Here is a 22,869-nt window from a genome sequence, read left to right as displayed (position 1 = left end):
ATATATGCACATGTTTTCTTGTGCACGCAGGTACGCCCATTGCATCTTACGGCAACCGCCTCGATCATGTGCAACGGTACACGAAATATATTGTATTTTATTCCCAATGCATATTATTACTATGATTTTATAATGTTTTATATGATTACTATCCGTTGGCGTATAACTAGGTGGCGGCGATCGTTTTTTTATAAGTTCTATATGAAGGTGCGATGACCGACCGACCGTTTATAATAAAGCACAGTCAATATAATATACCGTTACAACCAACGTGAGATGAACGATGACTACAAAAAAAAAAAAAAAAGTTGAAAAGCATTATAATAATTATCATAATATAGTATTATAAATTATTAAGACAGGCGGCCCGCATAGAGATCAGCTAGTGTTTGCGAAATAATCGATCAAACTTCATTATAGATAATCTTCAGCTGTTGGCGTCAGGACTCATTGCCATTGATCATCGATAGCGCCAGATCGATGATGTAAGTCTGTCAATATCATACGACTAATGATATTATCGACTTGTCAAACGCGTTGCGCAGTGCATTCCCATCGAGAAGTCTGGTTGATTGATCAAAAGGCGTTTCGTCGGGAAAACAAAGAAGTTTTATCAACCGTGAAAATAGTATGTTCTCTTGCTGACCGTTTTAGGTCGTTTGTCACCGCGTATGGGGACCTCGGAGGACGCAAGGACAAGGTGCTGGCTTAAACACCGTTGTTGGTTAACCGTACCTAGAGTCTTGCGTATGATACGGCTATTAATAATATGGTCGGCGATTATTCCGGTACAAGCTGGGCATATGCACACAATAACCAACGGTTTTCTATTAGCGAGGTTAAAAGAGAAAAATGTTTTCCTTGACCAGCTTGGCACTAGAAAATGTCTGGCCGACTGATTGAAAACGTCGAGAGATGATTTTTGCGGCGTGTTGCAACAATGGGCACGTGTATATTTCTCACCAAAACCGATTTGTTCAATAATGCAACACCACGCTTATACGCAGATGAAATTAATAATATTTCTTAGTTCTTACCATTAAACATCTACACCTTTGACTTGTACGGACTTGTCGTTAAAGCCGGCCTGCGTATGCAAACCGTGCTTGATGTTTTGCAATAACATAACAACCTACGAGCTATTGCTACTATCGCTTTAATATTTTTGTGTGTAGGCTCCATTCGATTAACTCGCTTCTTCTGTTCGTTAACGTTTTAGGCGTTCTCGAGTTGGTAATTTTTCGATTGGTATTATCTTTGTAACCGTTTATAATCAATCATAGTTCATAGTATGAGTATTTACTATTAAGTACACGGAACACTTTAAAACATGTACAAACGTCATGGGCTCATCGTCACACGTCATGTGAACGATTGCTTTTGAAGGGAACAAAGTAGAAGTCCTTTAGGTAATCCAGCGTTTGCGGGAATGTTTAGCACGTCAACTCTTCTCGGTTGTCCCGATGCTCATCGGTACACGATGGCTCGTGTTAAGTGTTATTATATACATTACAACTATAGTAAAATCATATACATAAACAGTACATGCTATTGTACTTAAACGTGGTTCCTTTTCCGCTACAGTTACCCAGCGGAATCCGAATATTCCGGTTTGTACACATTGTCGGATCATATCATAGATGTTGTATGTTTATCGTCAAGTACATATTGTAATTACGCCACATTGTCGCCGCGTTTCGCCATGTTTTTTGCATACGAATGCGTACAGCTCGCCAGATTGTAATAATTGCATCTGTTTCGTCAACAGAGACATCCGCCGTTATCGATATCCGTCTCTATCCGTCGGCCCGTAAAAGATTTCTCGCAGTCTTGACACATACACGTACACAATAATAGTGCGGTAACAATTATTATTATAAGACGCAGAACGCGGATTGTCTTCGGCCGGACGCGCGCAATGTGTAATCTATTTTGTGGGCTACACAACGGACATGATTGTTTGTGATTTTTCTCCGTTTTGCGTTATTATGTCACGAAGCTCCTCATGTCCTCGGCCGAAAACCGGAAAGCGCTACGGGTTTGTATATTATAATATTATATTAATAACAGCCAAACCGCCGTTCGGCTGCCTAATGGAGATATCTTCGCCAAAAAGAACATATTCACAAATCGTATGTATTGGTTGCGACTGATTTACGACGGTTTAAAAAGACCTTGAGTACACATTTTAATATACACGGGGGTTCCAATATTTATCAAATATCTCCGTTTAATTAGAATTGGCCGTGACGCTCGAGCAATCGTCGGGAGGATATTATTCGGTAAGTATTTATCCGTCAGGGTAAGGTTGGCTAGGTATTTGGGTTGTCGTTGTAGTACACCAAAGCTATTACAACATCAACGTGTATCTTAATTATTTCTATACCTACAGTATAACATTATCAGTGCACGTACGACCACTGCAGTTTACTGTCGACGAACAGGCGATCTCGTTAGATCTGACAATAATAATAATGTTGTATTCATTATGTAAGTATAATCATTACCCGCGGAAACCGTCCGACTTTGACAATCCGGATTATATTATATTTCACTTGACAGTCGCATTGTTCCTGTTTTATATAACTTCCTATGCGAGGCTAAAGCTGCATTTGACCGTGTACGCTTTAATTGTATTTTCTAATTAAAGACGAACCTACCGTCTTCGTAGAAACAAAGCCTACACAGTAATTTTGATAAAACACTACCCGGCGTATTATTATCAATAGAAGATATATATTTTTTTAAGATATTGCTTAGGTAACACCTCGCGCACACATGATTCCGTAACATACAATGATCTTGATGTTTTTCAAAATCGCAATATTATTTTTTCGGTTTAGGGAGAAAAAAAAATGTATGTTATACCATACATATGTGGGGTACCTATGTACGATAGAAATAATGGATTTTATACGGTCTGTCCGATTTGTAAGCATGTGTGTAGAGGTTTGGATTTGTAGGTTTTTTTTTTGTTCAATATTTTTTTTCCGACACTCCGGTACAATTATAATCATCGTGTAATGTTGTTTCGGACAAAACAAAATTCTCATTGCGAAATCGGTATGTATAGCGGCAATATTTTATATATTATTATTTATTTCATTATTTGGATCAAGGTGAACGGACGTCGTGATCGCATACCTCCCCCCCCTTTCCCCGCCCCAGTGTTTTAGGGCGTATGTTGTATGGACAAAAGTATTATCGGACGGATACTGCCGGTCGTTTCCCGCCATATTATTGCGCGGGGCACGTAAGTAGGTATTTAAGGAAGCAAGTATATAATACATATGTATCTGTGTATGTATACATGTATCTGTGAGGGTAAAAATCGTATGTCTAGTCGGGCCACGGGGCCGAGGGGCAAAAGTAAAGTACGGGGCACATCTCACAGATAACTCGCTTGAATATGATTTCAATCGTTAACGGACGAACCGCTAAATTATAATACTATATAATATTATCTGTGACGATTGCGCGCGGTGTAACCGAAAGCAACGCGCGTTATTTAATTGATTGCGTTAAGTCGCATGTATATTACTTGTTGGGGGAGGGGAGGGGGAGGGGCAGTTTTAAAGGAAATGAATTCGTACGTCCGTGTTGGTAAAATCTGAAAAGATGTGCGCACACTTTCCCTCCGCAAGCGCCGCGGCCAAACCTAAACGCGCATTAAACACACCACATTAGCCGGTGACGCCAATAATTAAATTGGTCCGTACGATTATTATTTTATGTATAGGTATATCGAGACATCGGTCACAGCGTATGTGCAGAGAGACTTTCCCGGTAAGTCGTTTTCACCGGACAGACACACCGTGTTATCACGTGCCCACCGAATTCGATTCGACGTTTAAGTGAATTAACGGCACTGCGAAAAAACGGAACGATTTTTCGAGAAATTTTATTCAAACCGATCGTCCGACCAGACCGGCCTAGAGTCGGAAAATTGTCGACTTAAGTGAACAATCCAGGTTTCACTCTTAAGAGGACGCTACCCCATAGATAATGTTCTTCTCTATAGGTACATTGTGCAAATTCGATACACCTACTGTTAATACTGGCCTCACATACTTGTCCCGCGCAAACCAGTTTTGATGGGGAAAAAGTTGTAATTTATCTTATAGAAATTACTGTGATAGTCTGACAAAAGAAAAAAAATTGCAATCAATAAATTATCTTCATTACTGTATTAATAAGTATAAAATTATAGTTCAAGCTCTAAAAAAAGATTTTCTGAAAAATTGTCTACACTTTTCTCCTTAGAAATGGGCTGAGTGGCGTCCTCTTAATGCCCTTATACCTCTGTTGTGTGTGTGTGTGTGTGTGGATATTGAACAGTTGAATACTTCAACAGGCCTTATCCGATGCAATCATAAGATTTTGAACGTGTTTTACTCATTCTAGCACTAACGCATGGAATGTAAGAAAGATAATGGAGAGTTATCGTTTGCCATCCGTTATCCTCCTTGTGGGGACACCAAGAAGAAAATAGAAACTCTCCAGTGCTAAAGAGGAATCTAAATGGATAATTTCTTTGAAATATTAGTTTTGCAATGAAACTTTTAAAGCTGGTAGAGCTGTCGAATTACAGTTATTCTTTAATAATTTATGCAAAAAAAAATGTGTATATTATAATTTATCCGCTTATATTAATCGAACATAAACGAAGTCCCTCTAAAATTCCATGTTTTCTAAACGTTGTTATAAGTATAATGTTGAAGGAATTGAAGTTCGCTAATTGACGCACTCCGTGTAATGTTTTATAATTTATTCATATGAGAGAAACAAAATCTTTAAAACAAATTATGTAAAGCGCGTGACAGCGCAGCGCATGTTGCTAACATAATTACTATTCAATACATTTTTTTTTGCATTAGTAATAATAACATGTTTTTTTTCTAAGCAACAATATCGTTTTCTGATATTTTATCAAAAAAATAACAATATTAAATTTTTTTTTCTTTTGAGACTAACATTAAATATTTTATCTGTTTGTTAATTTTAATTTATGCGAGTTATGTAATTAGGATAAGTAATCCCGTTAAAAATAATTTAAATTACGCTACTAATCAAACTACAAAATTTGTGATTTGGAATACGATCTTGTCAAAAATATAATTTTGTACTAGTAATAATTTAAAGGGAATTTCATGCAGTCTATTTTTTTTGTTGTTTTAGACCAAAAATACAGACAAAAATTCAACTACTTAGGATGGTCCGAATTCAATTCTGTAAAGATATGCGAGTTCTTTGGCAACATTACTCGATTATGTAGGAAACAGATTTTTGATTTTTTGTTTTCTATTAATGTAAAAAAATCAAGAAAATGTCATTTTTAAATGAAAATCGGCTTCCTACGTATCATTGTAAAGTAGCCAGTGAACTTGAATCTCTTTACAAAATTGAAATTGGACAATTTTATGTAGTCAAAATTTTCTCTGGATTTTTGGTCTAAAATAAACCAAAATGGCTTTTACTTGAAAAAAAAAATATTTTAACTAAAAATAATACCTTAAAGCTCATACAAATTAACCGGTAAATTAATTTACACGGGCTAAATCGATTAAAACCTCGTTTTTCTTAAATATTGCCTATACAAAACTCCTAAAAAACAGACCGCGTACGATCCTCTTAAGAGTAAAGTATAATTTTCACCCGAGTTAACTTGTTTGGACTGTTGATCATGCACTTGTATGCACTTGTACGTGGTGTCGATGTTGAGTATAATTGACCGCAATTATTATTAGGCTTTTGTAGGGTTTTTGTGTTCAATAACATAATATTAAACAGCCGGAGTGTAAGTTATTCGAAAACAATACATAAGCGAACGTTCACCCGGGTAAACCGCCGCCAAAGACGGTTGTTGGTCGGCCGTAAGACGTTGTTATCATAATGTCATACACGTGATATTACTATACACAGAACGACCGGGATTAGACTTAAACGTGCGTAACTGACATTCGTAACACACAAGACTTGTCGACCGTCGGTTGTGGTCATTTTTTTTTTTGTCGTGACATTATGATTTTCTGTGTGTTACGAAATAGTCCACATCGGTAAGTCGGGGGGTTTTTTTTTTTATTATTCTTTTAACAAAGTACACTAAACAAACACAATCGTATAATATGATTTCTCTGCTTTGTCCGACCACAATCGACCGTCGATGGACGTCAGGACTCCCACGACCGACGTTTATATTATCATAATAATACAATATTTTATTATTATCATTTCCCGGTCGTCCGCCGCCTTGTATTACTTTCTTTCGATCCAGTTTAAATCGGTTTCGTACAAATCACGTAATCGATCGTGTCCGATATATTATTATTGCATATGAGTTTTTTTTTTGTCGAGGCTCCCCCGAGGGTTCGGAAAACCGTTCAAACGGCGCACAGATAAAAAACGTCAAAAAAAAAACTTTCATTTTTCACGAGCCTCAAGGCAAAAAATATATAAATAATATTATATATTAACCTTTCTACTCCGTCTAGCGTAGGTACGTCTGGGTAACGACAACTTTTGCGGCACATGTTATCGACGTTACGTAAAACTTGTCTTGGAACAAGTATATGAGTACGGCGAGCGGTTTCGATTTCTAACAAAAATATCATTTAGCATGCACGAGAACTCAACCGATCCCGACCAATATTAATAAAATATACAATACGGTTATTGGCGAGAACCGTCAGTGGTAAAGTTACAAGTATCTATCTGTCTATTTTATTTTTGTTTTTTTTCCAATTCAAATATTACCTACCTCTACAAAATAAATTTAAACAAAACGAAAACGACAATTTACAGTAAAATGCCCACAAGAATAATCTATAAAAGTACAATATTTTATAATTTATTACAGTCGAGTTATATATTATTATATGCGTGGACACATGGGCAAAATATGTTGGAGCTGTATATATTATGTACTTACTCGTTTTATTTGGATTGTTAGTGTTTTTTTCGTTTCTCGTTTCGAAGATCCCGGTGATATCCACGACGAGCACAAAAGATCACAGTGTAAAAAATAAAAATAACAAAACAAAAAAATCGATTCGAAACCAAAAATTTTACCGCGACGTATAAATCGTGCGGGGTTAACCAAAACGATTATAAAACGAAACAAAAAAATGATAAAGTAATAATTTCAGGCGATTAAATGATTATTAACAAAATTTAACAACGGTGGTAAAAAAATTTTTTTTTTTTAAATATTGTGGTAACTGTAGTGACGGTTGGCGCGGACCGGCGAGTGTGACGACCACTTTCACTGGTTTAAGACCACTCGGCGACTATCCCGGGCGACGGCGCGAACGGATAATGAGTGTATTATGCGTGTGTATGAATGTGTGTGTGTATGTGTAATGTCGTCGCCACTATTGGTACACTATAATGATATAGTATAGAATAGTACTGCTGCAGCTAGTAGTTATACTGCTACTACTACTACTACTACTACTACTTCTTCTACTACTACTACTATTACTATTACTCTACTACTACTCGTCACACGTAACCCACGATTACTACTGATACCAGATGCCCGGCGTCGCGCTCGTCGGTTCTACCCTACTGCTGCTGCCGCTGCTGCAGTCGGCCGATGGTAATGAGCGCGCGTGGTCATCGGCTGTCCCCGGGGCCACGCCGCCGCCACTCTTCTCATTCCCGCCGTCGTTCTCCCACTCTGTCGACGCTGGCAGCGGCTCTCGCCCCGCTGTATTTTTTTTCCTTTTTGGTCACCCGATCGGCTTGTCAAGACGCAGCTCAACTCGCAAGTTCGACGAGGAAAAGGAAATAAATAATTACTTATACATATCTGCACGAAATACGGATTGTAACAAAATATACAATAATATAAAGAAGCTTAAAGTCGTGTAATCTTATAACAAACTTTTTTGGGCTATTCAAATTATAAAAATTCAAAAAGTTATGATTTTTTAACTCAATTTAGCTTTAGCGTATATTGTAATGTCAGAATTACAATGTAAAAAACCTGCCATTTAATTAATGGATTTTTTTAATAATATTTTACTAGACAATTGGTCGGCTTGGCGCAACTAGAAAGGGTGAGGGCTAGGAAAGTAAGGTTTATATTTTTTAGGTACTAAAAATAAATCTGAAGGAGTTTTCAGAGTTTTTAAAATGTCTGGACTTCCCTAGCCCTTCCTCTAGTTACGCAAATATTGTCGATATTAATTAATAATTAAAATCTATAAAAGACTAAACAGAACAAGTGGGAGTCATTGTTGTTATAAATAGTTGCAGTTTTAATTATTATGTGTAATTAAAATATAAATAATGACAATGTTATTTAACTGATAATCAATTTGTTTTTTAAAAGGTAATGCAACTTTTAGAACAACGGTGCTTAATATAGTTTGTCAAGTAACAGAAATCTGTCGTTTGTACTACATAAGTATCGCTTTATTTTTTTTTAATATCATAACTTCTAAAGTGTGGTTTGAAAGCGAACGGAGATTGTTAATTGATTACATATCTCGGATAATCCAGTTATGTTTATTAATGAGTATACATTCATCTAATTTATTTCATGTTTAATGTAACTAGTTGTGCATATTATATGGTTTCTCATTCACATTTTATAAACTCTTTAAAAAACCATTAAGACAGGTTTTGAGTATTTTTGTGTATGTAACTAACTATATTAATATAGTTAATAGGTGACTGTTTTTGTTGCTTACAGAAAAATTGGTAAAACAATGCAATTACAACACTAAATAATTCCACGCAATGTGGAAAATTTAAAATTAAATAATTAATGTTCATACTAAGAAATCATAATCTAGTGTTAACATAATTTATGTTTACCTAGTATGTTACACTAGATCTTTAAAATGAATAGAATGACTTATAATATATTATGTTAGCTATAGTATACATTTTCACAATGGTGACATATTCGCATAGTGCCTAGTGGTGCTATTAGGGAAAGTAATTTATCTTATTGAATTTTTTTTGGGAGCTATTTATAAGATTATTTAAATCCTATCCCCGTCACTTTTTATGCACTCACTTACTGTTAACCGTATGTAATTTTCACGGGAACAAAATACGTAGACTACATTAATTGTTCTACCTTAAAATGCACTTGCTACTATAGAATTAATCATAGTAGTACGAAATAAGTAACAATACATCACTTATAGTTATAGTAATAATCAATACGAATCAAAACTAGAAATTTAGCGTGTAATTTGCAATTACAACACTTAATAGCAATTATTTACAAATGATAAATATTATAGACATTTTTCTATTTTCCAATAGACAATCAGTTTTGAAAATTAATAAAAAAAATTAAAAATACTAAGATAATGTAATTAATACAAACACCTACGATATGATATGTGTATATTTATTTTCATTATATATTTTATAAACCAACAAGCTGTCCGGACCCGGCGTTGCCCGAGATTTAGTCTGCCAGGGCTGAGTAAAATAATTGTCATTCCCCCATTCCCACCCCCACCCCTCATCTCTAATCTCTTATCAGATAACAGCGTGACAGCGTTTTTGTGACACTTTTTTCGGTTGTTATGTCCTCCTCTTACTCAAGGGTCCCGGTCCCAGTCTCAGTCCCAGATCCCGTTCCAATAGTTAAAAGCTTGCCTAGAATCGTGGTACATAGAATCGGCCTGTTCTTTTAATCATCATCTACCATTTGCTCGAGTACCGTGGTTACTATGGTTACAAACCAAGTGTTTATTTTGGGTTACTATGGTTACAAACATTTAATTTACTTACATTTCGTATTTAAAGTAAAAAGTTCGTGTTTGAGGCCATCCTTAGGGGTGCAATTTTCGTAAAGTACTATACCAGTTAGGTTCGCGGGAGTGTACTCAACAACTTCCCAAAGTTTCATGGCGATCGGATGAATGGTGTACTAATGCATAAAGGACAGACAAACAAACAAACAGAAATTTATTTGTACATACATATATATAGATTATTCTTATTTATTGACTTTGTTTGGAAATTAATTATACGTTTTTTATTCTTACGTTCTTCCCAGACTAGCAGCCTTGGAAATAAATCTAGAACCGCTAACTATAATATTAAAATACACACTATTACATATGTACATTTATATTAATCATTATAATGTGTCAATGTTGTTGTTGGGATATCGTTTATGGGTTATGTTTATAGTTTTAGCAGAGGCTTATTCATCTAGATATAGCAACGCTGAGTGTATTTAAACGATCATATTATATAACCGTAGTACCTACACTTCTTGATTTGAAACTAGTTTAATATCAATGTAATTATTATACTATTATTCTGTGTTAAGCTTACGAAAGTGACCGCAATCTTATATGTTTCGTGTACAGCATGTCTTATAGGATATTAAGTTTTGTTTTTATCGATTTGGAAAAAGCCATAAGGTATACACGTTTGATCCAAAACCTATGAAATAAGAATAATAAAACTAAAAAAAAAACATCACTGTAAATTAAGATAATCTTGATAATTGAAAGTTAAGATCAAAAATTAAAAATTTGTATCTGAAACGTTGATAAGACTACTGCTATCTACTAGTAAATTGAACAAATAAACTCAATTACGATTAAACAGGTGGTCTGTACCTGTATATAGGGTATACCTATATAAACTATGAATTCTCTGATCGTTTAAAATTTACTATATAAACCATTAAATATCAGAGGTTAAACAGAGCGTGGAAAAATTAAAAAAAAAAAAAAACAATTAAAAATGATGATATAAGATCCTAACCGTTGATGACGTCATCTGATTTCTCTGTCAATCGGTTTCTGTAGACTTTGTAGACCTCTGTGGTACATATTATAATCTTATACCTATATTCGTGTTACGATTTGATAGTATAACACGATAATGGCGGTTTCATTGAGTAACCAAACAATCGTGGCTTTGCTGTATTATGGTAATCCGCCCATTGAATCTATACTGGCACGCCGGTTCGGTCGCATACACCCAAGGGCAGTTTTGCTATATTATAATTACGTGCACTTGTTCTACGGTTGTTGAACGGATACTAGCAGGGGTCAGTTGCGCACCAGACGTTTTCCGATTGTGATCTCTGTCTCGGTGTATACTCAGTCGCACAAGTATAGAAGAAATACCTACCTATTGCAGCTGCAGCAACTATATTGGCTTATTCAACCGGTCCCTAACATGCTATCTCGTACTGGGTAACAACGTTACAGTACACGAATAACGGGTGAGGTCTTTTTGTCCTCACTGGTCTTATCAAACTGATCTCCATCGACTTTTTTTTAGTTTTTCCATTAAAACTCAAAATCGATTAATGTTTTTCAAAAAAGTTTACCCACTGAAATGTGCAATTAATACTTATAGTTAAGATACCATAGACGTTGTATTATTGTCCTCGGATATGGGATTGGGATTATTATGAAAATTTCCATCACTTACCTATAGTTAGTCATGACAAGACTATAATATAGCTGTATAAAAATGGAAATCAGTTGAGCAAATGTTTCAAAAGCTTGTTAAAGTTAAGTAAGTTCCTTTACAGCCGGTTTACTTAAGTAAAAATATTTTTTTTAAACAAGATAGTTGAATTGAATTTAATATCTAACATATTATTATTATTATTAATTTATTATTATTCGAACAAATTGTAATTGTTGGCGTTCACGAGGTCGACGTAGAATTTGGGTTAAGTACGTACCTATGCATTCTACACATGCCTACTATCTGCTATTTGCTATGCGATTTTGAATACAAACTTAGGTTTTTGTCTGTGATATTATTATTATTACATCACACAGTTCATGGATTACTATTAATTCTGTAAAAGTTGGATATATTATAGTAGTTTTTTTACTTTTGATTTCTCTATAAATAGCACATTAAAACTGTAAAATGACTATACAAATTATCAGAGGATTTGTTTAAATAAAAAACATGTATGTTTACATACATAGTTAAAAAATATATACATCCAAGGAAATTTAAAACTGAATAGCAATATATTTTGTAAAGTTATATGTATATGCTATTTATAGTATTAAAATCGAATGACAAGTATCACTATATTCAAGTGACTGTAAATAATTTAAGTTTTGCACATATCAACGTGTCCAACAAAGAAGGACGTAACTCGATTTTTCCAATTTTTTGGTTTATTAAATATTAAGATCGCATTTCATTTTCTGTATAGAGGCGATTTATAATAACTCCGGTCTTCCATAAAGATTGTAAAAATTTTAGAAAAAATTGAAATGAAATGTTAACAGCTTAACTTAGAAAACTTTCAACGGCGTACTGAAAAGTTTTAAAAATCGAGTTACGTCCTTCTTCGTTGAACACGTCGATATATATATTTAGAATGTTATGATAATTGATGAAAAAACAGTTTGATGCAAAATTCTAGTTTGATCTGACGATATACACTTAGCAGCATAATAGTATACAAAATTTAGGGGTTAGCAACTAATATTATAGCATACCTTCAAGCAAGCAACAAAAGAAATATATTATACATCTATATCTACAGTACACGCTAAATATATTTTTTAATTCTTTTTTCAAATCTGGTATTTAATGTGCTATTCGCCAAGTATTTTCAGTCACGCGTTCCATGAACGGTAATAGCTACTAGTAATGCAGATTTTATCTTGTTGTCCGTGTATTTATATCATAATATTGCATATAGTACTGTTAATGATGAAACAATAAACATATTAAATCTCTTTGAGGTAGATGTATTACAATTTGCTAAATCAGTTATTGTTGGAAAAAACTGTAGGTGTCATGGTTGTGAAACGCTGAATGTCAATAAATGCGAAGTCGTTATAGATAAAATCGATTGATAACAGAATAATAATTTACAATGTATAATTTTATCGTTATTTCACATTTGATATCATATTTCATTATTATATTTTCACATTCTCTAAAATAGAGATTAACAGGATTGGCAAAAATTAGCGAAAAAGACACATTCATACATTAAACCACCTATTTGCGTATAATTAAAATCTTTGACAGGAGTATCATTTGGTTAGGAGTATTATTATAAAATTTTAAAGCTGAAAAAAAGTTTTAACGTTTAGTTTGGTACACGGAAAACATGTATTACAATATCATAAGATCTATTAATAAAAATGAAATAATAAATGTTTACAGTATAGTTAAATATAAAATTATTATATGTATAAAATTATTATTTTATACATAAAATATGTATTTAATAATTTATACAATATCCACTGTATGAATCTTAACTCTTAATGATATTGCGTTTACACTGAATGAATAATTCTATAAGTTATATTATTATTTACAATATGAACAATGAAATGCCATTAAAAATTACAAATGTATAAATTTGTGACTAATCCTTACTCGTTTGTATTCAATGATTTATCCATTAGTAAATTGTAATAGGTTTTTTGTAGTTTTTTTTAGTAATGGAATAAAATAAACTTGAGTCGCCGTCATAAATAGTTAAAAGTGTAAGGGCAATTAAATTGTAGTTCAAAAAGTGTTATTGATATCATTGTGTAACGTTTATGTTAGAGAATTTTTTCTTATCATTAATATTGACAGTAATATCTACCAATTTTGTGATGTAATACATTAAATATTATACTTTTATTGTAGCTATTATATTTTTTATGTAATAGCTAGTTTATTATATCAAAAAATAAAAATGTATCATTTCGTTGTTTATTAGTTATTACTTATTACTATAGTTTGTACCTTTACAATTTTTCAACTTATTAGCCAAAATAATTTTTTTCATATCAGTTTACATGAATGTAATTTAGGTTGTTTATTTATTTAGTTATTCCAACTATTAGCTAAAAATCTAATGTGTACAACTATATATTTTTTCAAGTTAAGTCACTAAGTTTTTATAATATTAAATATTACAGCATTTTCCTCCAGAAATTGCGTTTGGTTGATACGTCGCCTCCTTGTTCATACACATGTTTTTTTTATTGATTTATGTAACTTTTATTGTGTTTTTTTATTGCAATGAAGACAAAACAACATAATATATTATATTTTATGTACAATATACGACATACGTCGTACGTGATGTGCGTTTTGGTATTTTGTAAACGATTGGAGTGTTGAGCAAATTGCATAGAATCTTAAACAAAACATTTTATCTATATAGTATAATATATTTAATACTAAATTCGTAGCTCGTACCTATACTTTGTACTTAGTGTAAATTTTTTGGTACTCTAATATAATTATGTATTCCAACAGTAGTACAATCACGCATGGCAAATTATGGAAATTGAAAACATCTTCCTTTCGATATGAGCATTAATAATAATGTCATAAAACAAACTGTATAATCTGATAAAATGTGCGAACGGTCAATTAAAAAAAAGTCTGATCGCACGCCTAAAACAAGACCACCACAACACAATGAATTTTGAGTTATAAGCACTACTTTTGAGTAGTAAAAAATTAGCTCTATATATTTCAAGAATACAACATTACCTAAATATAGTTTTTCATTTAGCCGCCAAAAAGATGTGTCAGTATTAATTTTTTCAATTTTTATCGAAGTAACAAAGCAACATAGCCATATTTTCTTTATGTTACTATTTCATTTATCCAGCTAATCACCGAAGAAAACATACGAGACTGTCTTATTTCGACTTGTGGCGTTTAACATTGAATAAAAACTATATCTCTTCTGCCTCCTATTGAAGCTAACATTATCTAAATATATAAGCATAACTTAATGAAGGCTAAGTATTCATAAATATATTTTTTATTCTAATTTTTCCTTCAAATAAGCAAAATGTGCACGTGTCCCCAAAAAACAGCTTTTGATTAAATTTTATACAATTATTTCTATTAAAACAAATATATTTTCGTTATGTTGTTTATAAGCCTAGAGGGTAAATTTTGATAAAATGTTTGAGTACGTTTATGTATTACTTTCTATAGATTTACCCTCCTTCCGTGTCAAAATATTTTTATAACGCTTCTAGAATCCAGAGGTATCTTGCGAAACAAATAACTCCTTATAATGTATTAGTAATAATTTGATTATGATTAGTATTCTTTTTTTTTTTGTTCTTATAATAAAATATATCTACTAATTTTTATTACTTAATATACACACACAAATAATATATATTTCATATTTAATTATTATTTATAATTTATTCATTACTACAAATGCATTGACGTTAAACAAAAAAATCCATTTCAGTTTTTATTGAGGAAGTTTGTACGGCACCGTCTCGGTGGCATACGCGTCTGTGTGGCTGCAGTTAAGAAGTGCATTTGGAGGGGGTGCGAATCCCGGAAGATGACGACGAAATTAAGGAGCTGCTGATTTATAGTAACATTAGTAAATAAGTATAAACTGTTGAACGGTAAGGCGGTGTTACACGAAGTAACATGACTATTAAAACGCACGCATAATATTCATCGACACCATTTTATTTTTTACAAAAATATACAAACATAGAAGTTACTATATGATATTGCTATATACATATACTATAAACCTGTTGGTCCGGACATATACTGAAATTCAATACCAATTCAACCGGATCTTTTAGTAATAATCGAACAAAGGCCAAAGGTGAAGTCGTAAAAATCTGATGGCCCCCCGAGTAAATATATAATATGTACATATTATATGTTATGTATAATTTATTAATATATATATATATATATAATATTTATTAACGTGAATGCGACTCCTATCATCGTTACGAACACATTCAAAGCTATACGCACTGGGTTGTGCTTGCTTTGGCAGCTGTTCAACAGGTCATAGCAATAATTTTCTAAGAGCACGTGTTTGAGTGTGTTTAAATCCTCAGCAACAGACTGTGTGAGCTGGGGCTCAATGTCAAGGTGACTATTCGAACAGATTTTTTTCAAAATGTTTTACCTAATTATTGTTTCGGTTATAATTTTACGACTTAGTGGTTTTATTTTCGAAAAAACTAAACACAACGTGTTTTTTAATAACTGACAAAAAAAAGAAGAAGATGTGACTCATAATCATATTATGCAACGAATATAAAGGTTTAAAATTAGTGTAAAAATGATAATATTGGTATAATTAATTATAACCATCAACCATGGCTTATGTAAGTTTGTGAATATATAATATGCCACAGGAAATTATTATATATATATTATACATAAGTATATACATATTGGTGATTTGGGTTTTCGTCAGCTTACGAATTTTAATAAAAACCTATACGGGATTTTCAGAAATTATTGTCTCAATAAATATGTCCATAAAATAGTTGCTCTAGCTAAAAAAATTGTTATAAAATATTTATGTTATTAAAGTATTAAAGAGTAGTTTAATAGTTAGATTTTTGAAACCTAATAGTACATAACACATAAAGAATGATTAAAGTTATAAGTTACAGCAATTTTTTTCTATGAAACAAGTATTTTAGCTACAAATGTTTCAAATAAAATCTTTATTATTAAAAGCAGTTTTTAGTATCCAGTTAATAATAGTATTTTAAAGGTTAAATAAAAAAAGCAAATATCAATCTATATTTGATTCACCTAACAATAACGGAATTATATTTAGTTACAACTATTCTTAACACCACAATATATATATATATATATATATATATATATATATTTAAACGATACAAAACATAGTTGTACACGCCACTTGCTAGACTGATCTTAATAGTTATAGTAAAACATTAAGTTTCTACATTTATTTTAATGACCCGTCGTTAAAGTAGGTACTACATAAGTAATAAATACAAAAAAACTATAGGAGTATGGAACACAGCCAAGAGTTTTAACTAATTTTCGATTATGAATCAATTTATTGAGCAGAATTATTTTAAGTAATAAAGAATATTAAAAACTTAATACAATTTGCACTTATATTAGGTTCAGTCTGTAATCGATATAGTCGTAAAAACTCTTTTATGTGCTAAATATAACACTATTTAATTTTCTTGAATATAAAAAATGCTCTATCTAGTGGAAATATGTGTACACTTATAGGTAAGTAAAATCCAACTGAGTAAACTCAGTTAAGAGTATCTAGCATCTACACTTCATGCAGATACATCAATACATGGATATGTCCTGATAATTACATTATTATTGCCGATCTATTATCTCCTTGCGATTATAGTGTTAATTATATGTACTCGCCAAACGTTTTTTAGTAGTTTTATAATATCTGGGCTTAATCGATTTACTGGCAACGTTTATTAATATTTAACATTTCTCATAAATCAATTTTCGTGGTTCGCCAGTAAGCAAGTGCTTACTTAACAAATTCATGTGACTATCCTTATGTATATCGTTTTATCCTTATATATCCTGCAACTTGATGTATCTGCATTAAGTGTGGATACTCTTAACTTAATTTTCATTACATAATCCTTTCATAATCCTCCTCCATAATCTCTCAATAATCCCTCCATTTTTTTAGCACTGTATAACATTAAATGCATGAACTGTAGTGGCTAGTTCCACAAATTTACTTGTTTAAGATAATATAGGTATTATTAATATACATAATTTATACTAAAATGAAATAGTATACTGATTTCCTTAACAACATTATGTTAATAATAAACAAGTTATAAAAACACGTTTATGAGTTACTTACTTTATGAATGTCCTTATTGGACGCGAGGAAGACGATATAAAAGTCAAAATAACTTGTAGGAATATAATAGTTAAAAATAATTTATACTTATAATTGTGTTTGCTTAAGTCATAATGATATCATGTTATTGTTAGGAATTTTACATGGCTAATATGTTAAATTAAATAACAGGCTATAAATTATAGACTGTTATTTAACCCGGCTAATGTCCACATAGTTGAAACTAAGAACCTTCGTTTATAGCAAAATATACCTCTCCTTAAAAAAACGGTTAGCAACTGAAACACTATATTATACGTTATCAAAGAATATTAAATTATTACGGTTTAATTAAACTTCAATTTCTATAATTATATTCAATGTCTCTCGTTGCTATTGTTACCCTGACAGCTTGACGTTTGTCCTTAACCCAAACCTTAAATATTGTTATTCCAATGCTCGATTTGGTTTTCTTTTTCCGAACGCTAGTACACGTATAATTACTTAATCAAGCATTTTCAGAAATTACACGGAAAAACTATATTAATGACAGTCGGACTACTGACAGCTGCCGGAATACTGACCGGATCGCTGAACGTGGATAAAGCTATTAAGGAAAAATATCATATAGATCCAAGGCAAGACGGCCGAAGTGTACTTACCATGAGCATTTGTCACGGATGACGGCCCGTAAGTATATTTTGTACACCCATGGTCGAATTCTGTGGACAGACACTGTACGGTACTAACTTCAATATTTCAACTTCGGCGACCCGTGACTAAAGCGCTCAGGGTCGTCCGCTTAAAGGTCTTTAATAGAACGTTTCACGGCGTTTCAAATAAATCATAATAAGTACACAATTTTTTTTAAATTTGCCAAGTGACTGAACTGCGTCGAGATCACATTTTATTCTTCAAGTTTAAACTCCAAGTTGAGGTTACTACAATCCGAAATTAGATTAACGATTAAAGATTATTATTGTACATACAAATTAAACGATTACTAATTTAATGATTACTCGTTTTTCCTACTTCTACAAGCGGAGTCACATTTTGATTTGTTTTGTTTTGTTATAACTCTACACTTTTTTTTTAGATAGGTTCAAACTTTAGATGACGTTTGTGCATAATCGGTCGTTTAAAGCGACCTGGATCAGTATTTTGCAGAAACGGCGACATAAATTATTGTACGTTGACACTTACACAAAACACAGTTCATATACATACATCTTGCTGCAACGGGTTAATCAGCTACAGCCTGCACCTTAGGGGGTACTCGGGGCTCAACAAATTACACTGACAGTATGTATGTATATAGAGCATACCAGTGAGAACTGCATTTCATCGAGATGGATTCAAAAATTATTATTATTACTTATTATTATTTTTAAATTGTTTTGGCTAACTGAATCGGTCGATAAATCAAACGCGATTGAGCTGATGCCAACGCACGTTTCAACTTTTTGTATGGATATATTATAACAAAATACAGTATTGGGAAGACCAACAAGGTTTAAAAACATTTACTATAATATTTTCATTTTAATGAAAATTAATTACTTGGTAATAAATTTATTATAATACGGTTTCCTTATTTTCATAATATTCATGATGCGATTTAAAACATAATATGAATACAGTCGAGGCAATTTATTCGATTGGTAGGCAAGTGTAAGTAATAAGAACGGGTTTTTAATTATTAAAATAATAAAAAAAGACAACACAGTGAGATCGGACTAGGCTACTAAGGACAGAGCATAGTTAGACCGGTGTAGTCACAGGACTGGCGGAATTAATATAACTGAAAGTAATGTGCTTAACATTCTTTTTTATAATAAGGTTGATCGTATGTCTATAATAATTTGTAATCCCACCAGAAGTGAAAGGGTTTTTCACATTTTTTTGTAATGGGGAAGTATATTTAATTTATTTTATCGAAAGAATATTAAATAAAAAAATGTAACTTATTCGGCTACGTAAAAGAAAACGCCGTAGTCTTAAACTGAATAATATGTAAAATCTTTTAATGTTTTTTTCGATTTTAATTAGGATAAAAAACTCATTATTAACTTTTGGCCAATAAAGTACTATTTGGTGATGATTTCCGTTCTTTAGACTTGCTACATGAAAAAGAATATATTTTCCATTAATATAATCAAGTTTTGTAAACTAATGGAGACTTCAGTAAAAATAATAGGTAATACTATTTGTAAGTACCTATATTTTTTAAAATAAAAGTAACGGTATAGGTAATAATTATTAATATTATGTTTGTCGTACACAAGAGAGGAACATGTTGACAACAATTATTAATCTTAAATACATGATGTATTTCATTTTTAGTGTCACACATTATATGCACTTAAGTACATGTTTTCGACATTTAGTTAACTTGGGATTTTTTTACTTAATGAAATAAGAGTATCGCTACTGAAAAATCTTGTCTGGCTTATAGCTGCTCTATATTGATCAGGTTATTGGTGGATTTTCAATAGCGCCCTATAATAGTTATAAAACATTATTTCTTTCAACGTTTATATTAAACTAACGATATATTCACTACCTATGTATTAATAATTGTAGAGGAATTTATTCTATTTTGCCTTCTACAAACATAGAAAGTTTACAGTTTTCAATTATATAAAAAAATGTTTAGTTCAAGAACGTTTATAATACGGTACTGCCATAAAAACCATAAAAACGCGTACAGTAAACATACACATAACACTTAATAATATTCACAATACAAACTGATCTACTGACCGTTTGTATATTGCTAAATGAAACGTACCGCCGGGTTTTCTTCTTCTACACGCTGATAACCGTACATCTTTGGTGGCCCTGAATTAATTTTTTTTTTTGCCGAGACTACTTTTTTCTGATGTTGAGAAAAACACGAGTTTAAACAGGTTAGGCCCTTGACTGAGGAAGTTTCGTAAGGTCAACGCGGTCTCTTGTCACATGCACGAGTTATTGACCTATCTCGTGAGTCATCCCCCGAAAAATGTATAAACACACACACGTGTATTAAATACATCCTATATAATCCCCCCACAGTATGAATGTCATTATTGCGGTTGAGTGCGTGGAATGTCGGAACGGATATCGGGACGACTATAGGTCTGTAAAAGCCACTTGGACCAGTTCCAGGGACCCCACCTGTTGAGATGCGAAACATGTTCATAAATAAAATCGGTGTGTATACAAATACCTATATATGTATAACACGTTTATTAGAATAACGCGACAGCGGAGGCAAAAGCCAGAAAGATGGGAAGAGTTAGAGGGGAAAAATGTAATTTGGAGTAAAATAAAATAAGAATCGTATATACGCCTACTTGTTGAACCAGACTGATGCGTTATTATAATTTATTTATTTTTACTACTGTTATAGTTGCATATTATGCTACTTGTGGTAATATATGTGTATATTACACCGACCGACGGGGTGGTGCACGGTCGACTGGTCAAAAGACTATAATGACTTTACCGTGTCACTTGATTAGATATACCCTCAGTCATGGTTTCGGAATGCCGTTGCTCATATAGTTCATCATCGCCGGTGAGAGATTAAAGGGAACACATATTTTACGGAGCCGGGTCGCGTCTCCTTGTCTGTAAACACAATGAGGGTAAATTGGCTGGATGTCATTTACCCGAGAAAAAAGGGCGGTCATCGACATCTTCAGACTTATTTTAAGGGCGTCGATCGTGTGTACTGCACCCGCGTGCCTGTATTCTTGTTATACGTAGGAGGCCGTTACGCATAATATTATGTTGAGTAAACCGTAATAAGTGCATAAGAAACCCGTCGACCTATTTGGCTTGTCTTCCGTCGTTTTGACAAACATTGATCGACATTAGAAAAAAATTAATCCGTTCTAATTCCTATAATATGCTTCAATAGATTGCAAACAAACAATTTATGCTTTTGATTCTATTCTTAATTTTTTATTATTATTGCTGATGAAATGTACTGTGCTGTGTACAGTTATTTTAAATTTTCATTATTACTTATTTTTATAGTTTCATAAAAATAAGGAGACTCGTGTTACCGTATATTTCTTATATGTAAGTCAATACAGTGATTACTGATAATAAAGTGTTTGTTATCTGGACTATCTCGATTTCAGTGATACTACAGTGTCGGTACTAATAATTTTTTTTTGTACTATTATCATTATTCATTACTATTTCTGTAATTTTTATATTATTATAAATACAACTATTGTGTTTCATAGCAAGGCTTTTTACAATAATTTATTTTGATCGATAGGTTGACATAATCAAATATATGTACCGTTATATTGCGATAACCATAATATTCATATTACTTTCAGTAAAATGATATGATGGCATTTTTTAGGTTTGTGCAATTTTTCGAATTTATCAAGGTTTGTCTAAATGTACAATTACCTATATATTCATTTAATAGTTATTAGTTTTCGTAATTGGACAGACGATAAGTATAAGTTATGAACTTTATTCGTCGGTTATTATTATTTATTTTTTTGTCCAATACTATAGGTAATATTATGTTATGCGTTTATAATATATTATATGAGACAATGATAACGTATCTTGTAGAGACGGTGGTTTGAGTTGTACATTTTCGCTACCTACAAAAACAGCATTACACTACCAAAACATATATCTATAACCTATATCTAGGTGAATAAGAATTGAATATATTTTTAAAAATTCTCGAGTGCGGTATTGTCACGGACAAGTTGCCCTGGGTTCACCCTGAATAGGGCCGCAGAGCATTGACTCGAAACACACAATATTCCTCTGTGGTTTCTATCCAGTGGAAACTCATAATGATAAACCGCATTGTCGTGATGTTGTAACATACGGCGAGGCCCGAGTTTCTTACGATTTTTGCCTTTTAGAAATAATTACAATATTATTATTACGGTAGACGTACCTATGTGTTTTTTTAGTCTACCACGGTAGGATTAAAAGTCATTGTATCCTCGGCGGGGTGTTGAACCATAATGTGTGGTTACTGGTTAACTATTTATTATAACTTTTTTTTTTTAAACATTACAAGAACCGTTTACTGATGGACGTCTTGCGAAACAAAGTAACACTCAACTGGCCGTCAATAATTAATATCACTGAAATCGTATTAATTAGTTATATAAAAAAAACACTATTACACACTCACAAACTCACATATACAGAGTGATTTTTTTTATCATGGACCACTCAATATCTCATAGGGTTTAATAAGAAATTAAAATGTTGTTTTTCATATTGTTCTTATACTT

The 22,869-nt window shown here is 32.3% G+C and overlaps 1 protein-coding gene across 5 annotated transcripts in view; it reads right to left on the bottom strand.

Annotated features, from left to right (window-relative positions):
- Positions 1 to 22,869, bottom strand: part of LOC126845866 (venom metalloproteinase 3) — a 190,614-nt gene that overhangs the window by 32,939 nt on the left and 134,806 nt on the right. For 2 of the 5 annotated variants that reach the window (XM_050584877.1, XM_050584859.1), the window contains exon 1: positions 6,929 to 7,566. The exons of 2 other annotated variants lie outside the window; for them this stretch is intronic. The gene's annotated coding sequence lies outside the window, so the exon portion shown is untranslated. Of the gene's footprint in view, positions 1 to 6,928; positions 7,567 to 22,869 lie in introns of those variants that run through there. One more of the 5 variants, XM_050584885.1, reaches the window with a different exon arrangement.

Source organism: Adelges cooleyi, unplaced genomic scaffold, assembly GCF_023614345.1.
Source record: "Adelges cooleyi isolate 19-005CV unplaced genomic scaffold, UGA_ACOO_1.1 ACOO_flye_CR_arks_rails_tigmint_CR_PRNA_108, whole genome shotgun sequence".
Classification (NCBI taxonomy): Eukaryota; Metazoa; Arthropoda; class Insecta; order Hemiptera; family Adelgidae; genus Adelges; species Adelges cooleyi.
The sequence above is the reverse complement of the archived record's forward strand: the minus strand, read 5'-3'. Positions and strand labels throughout refer to the sequence as shown.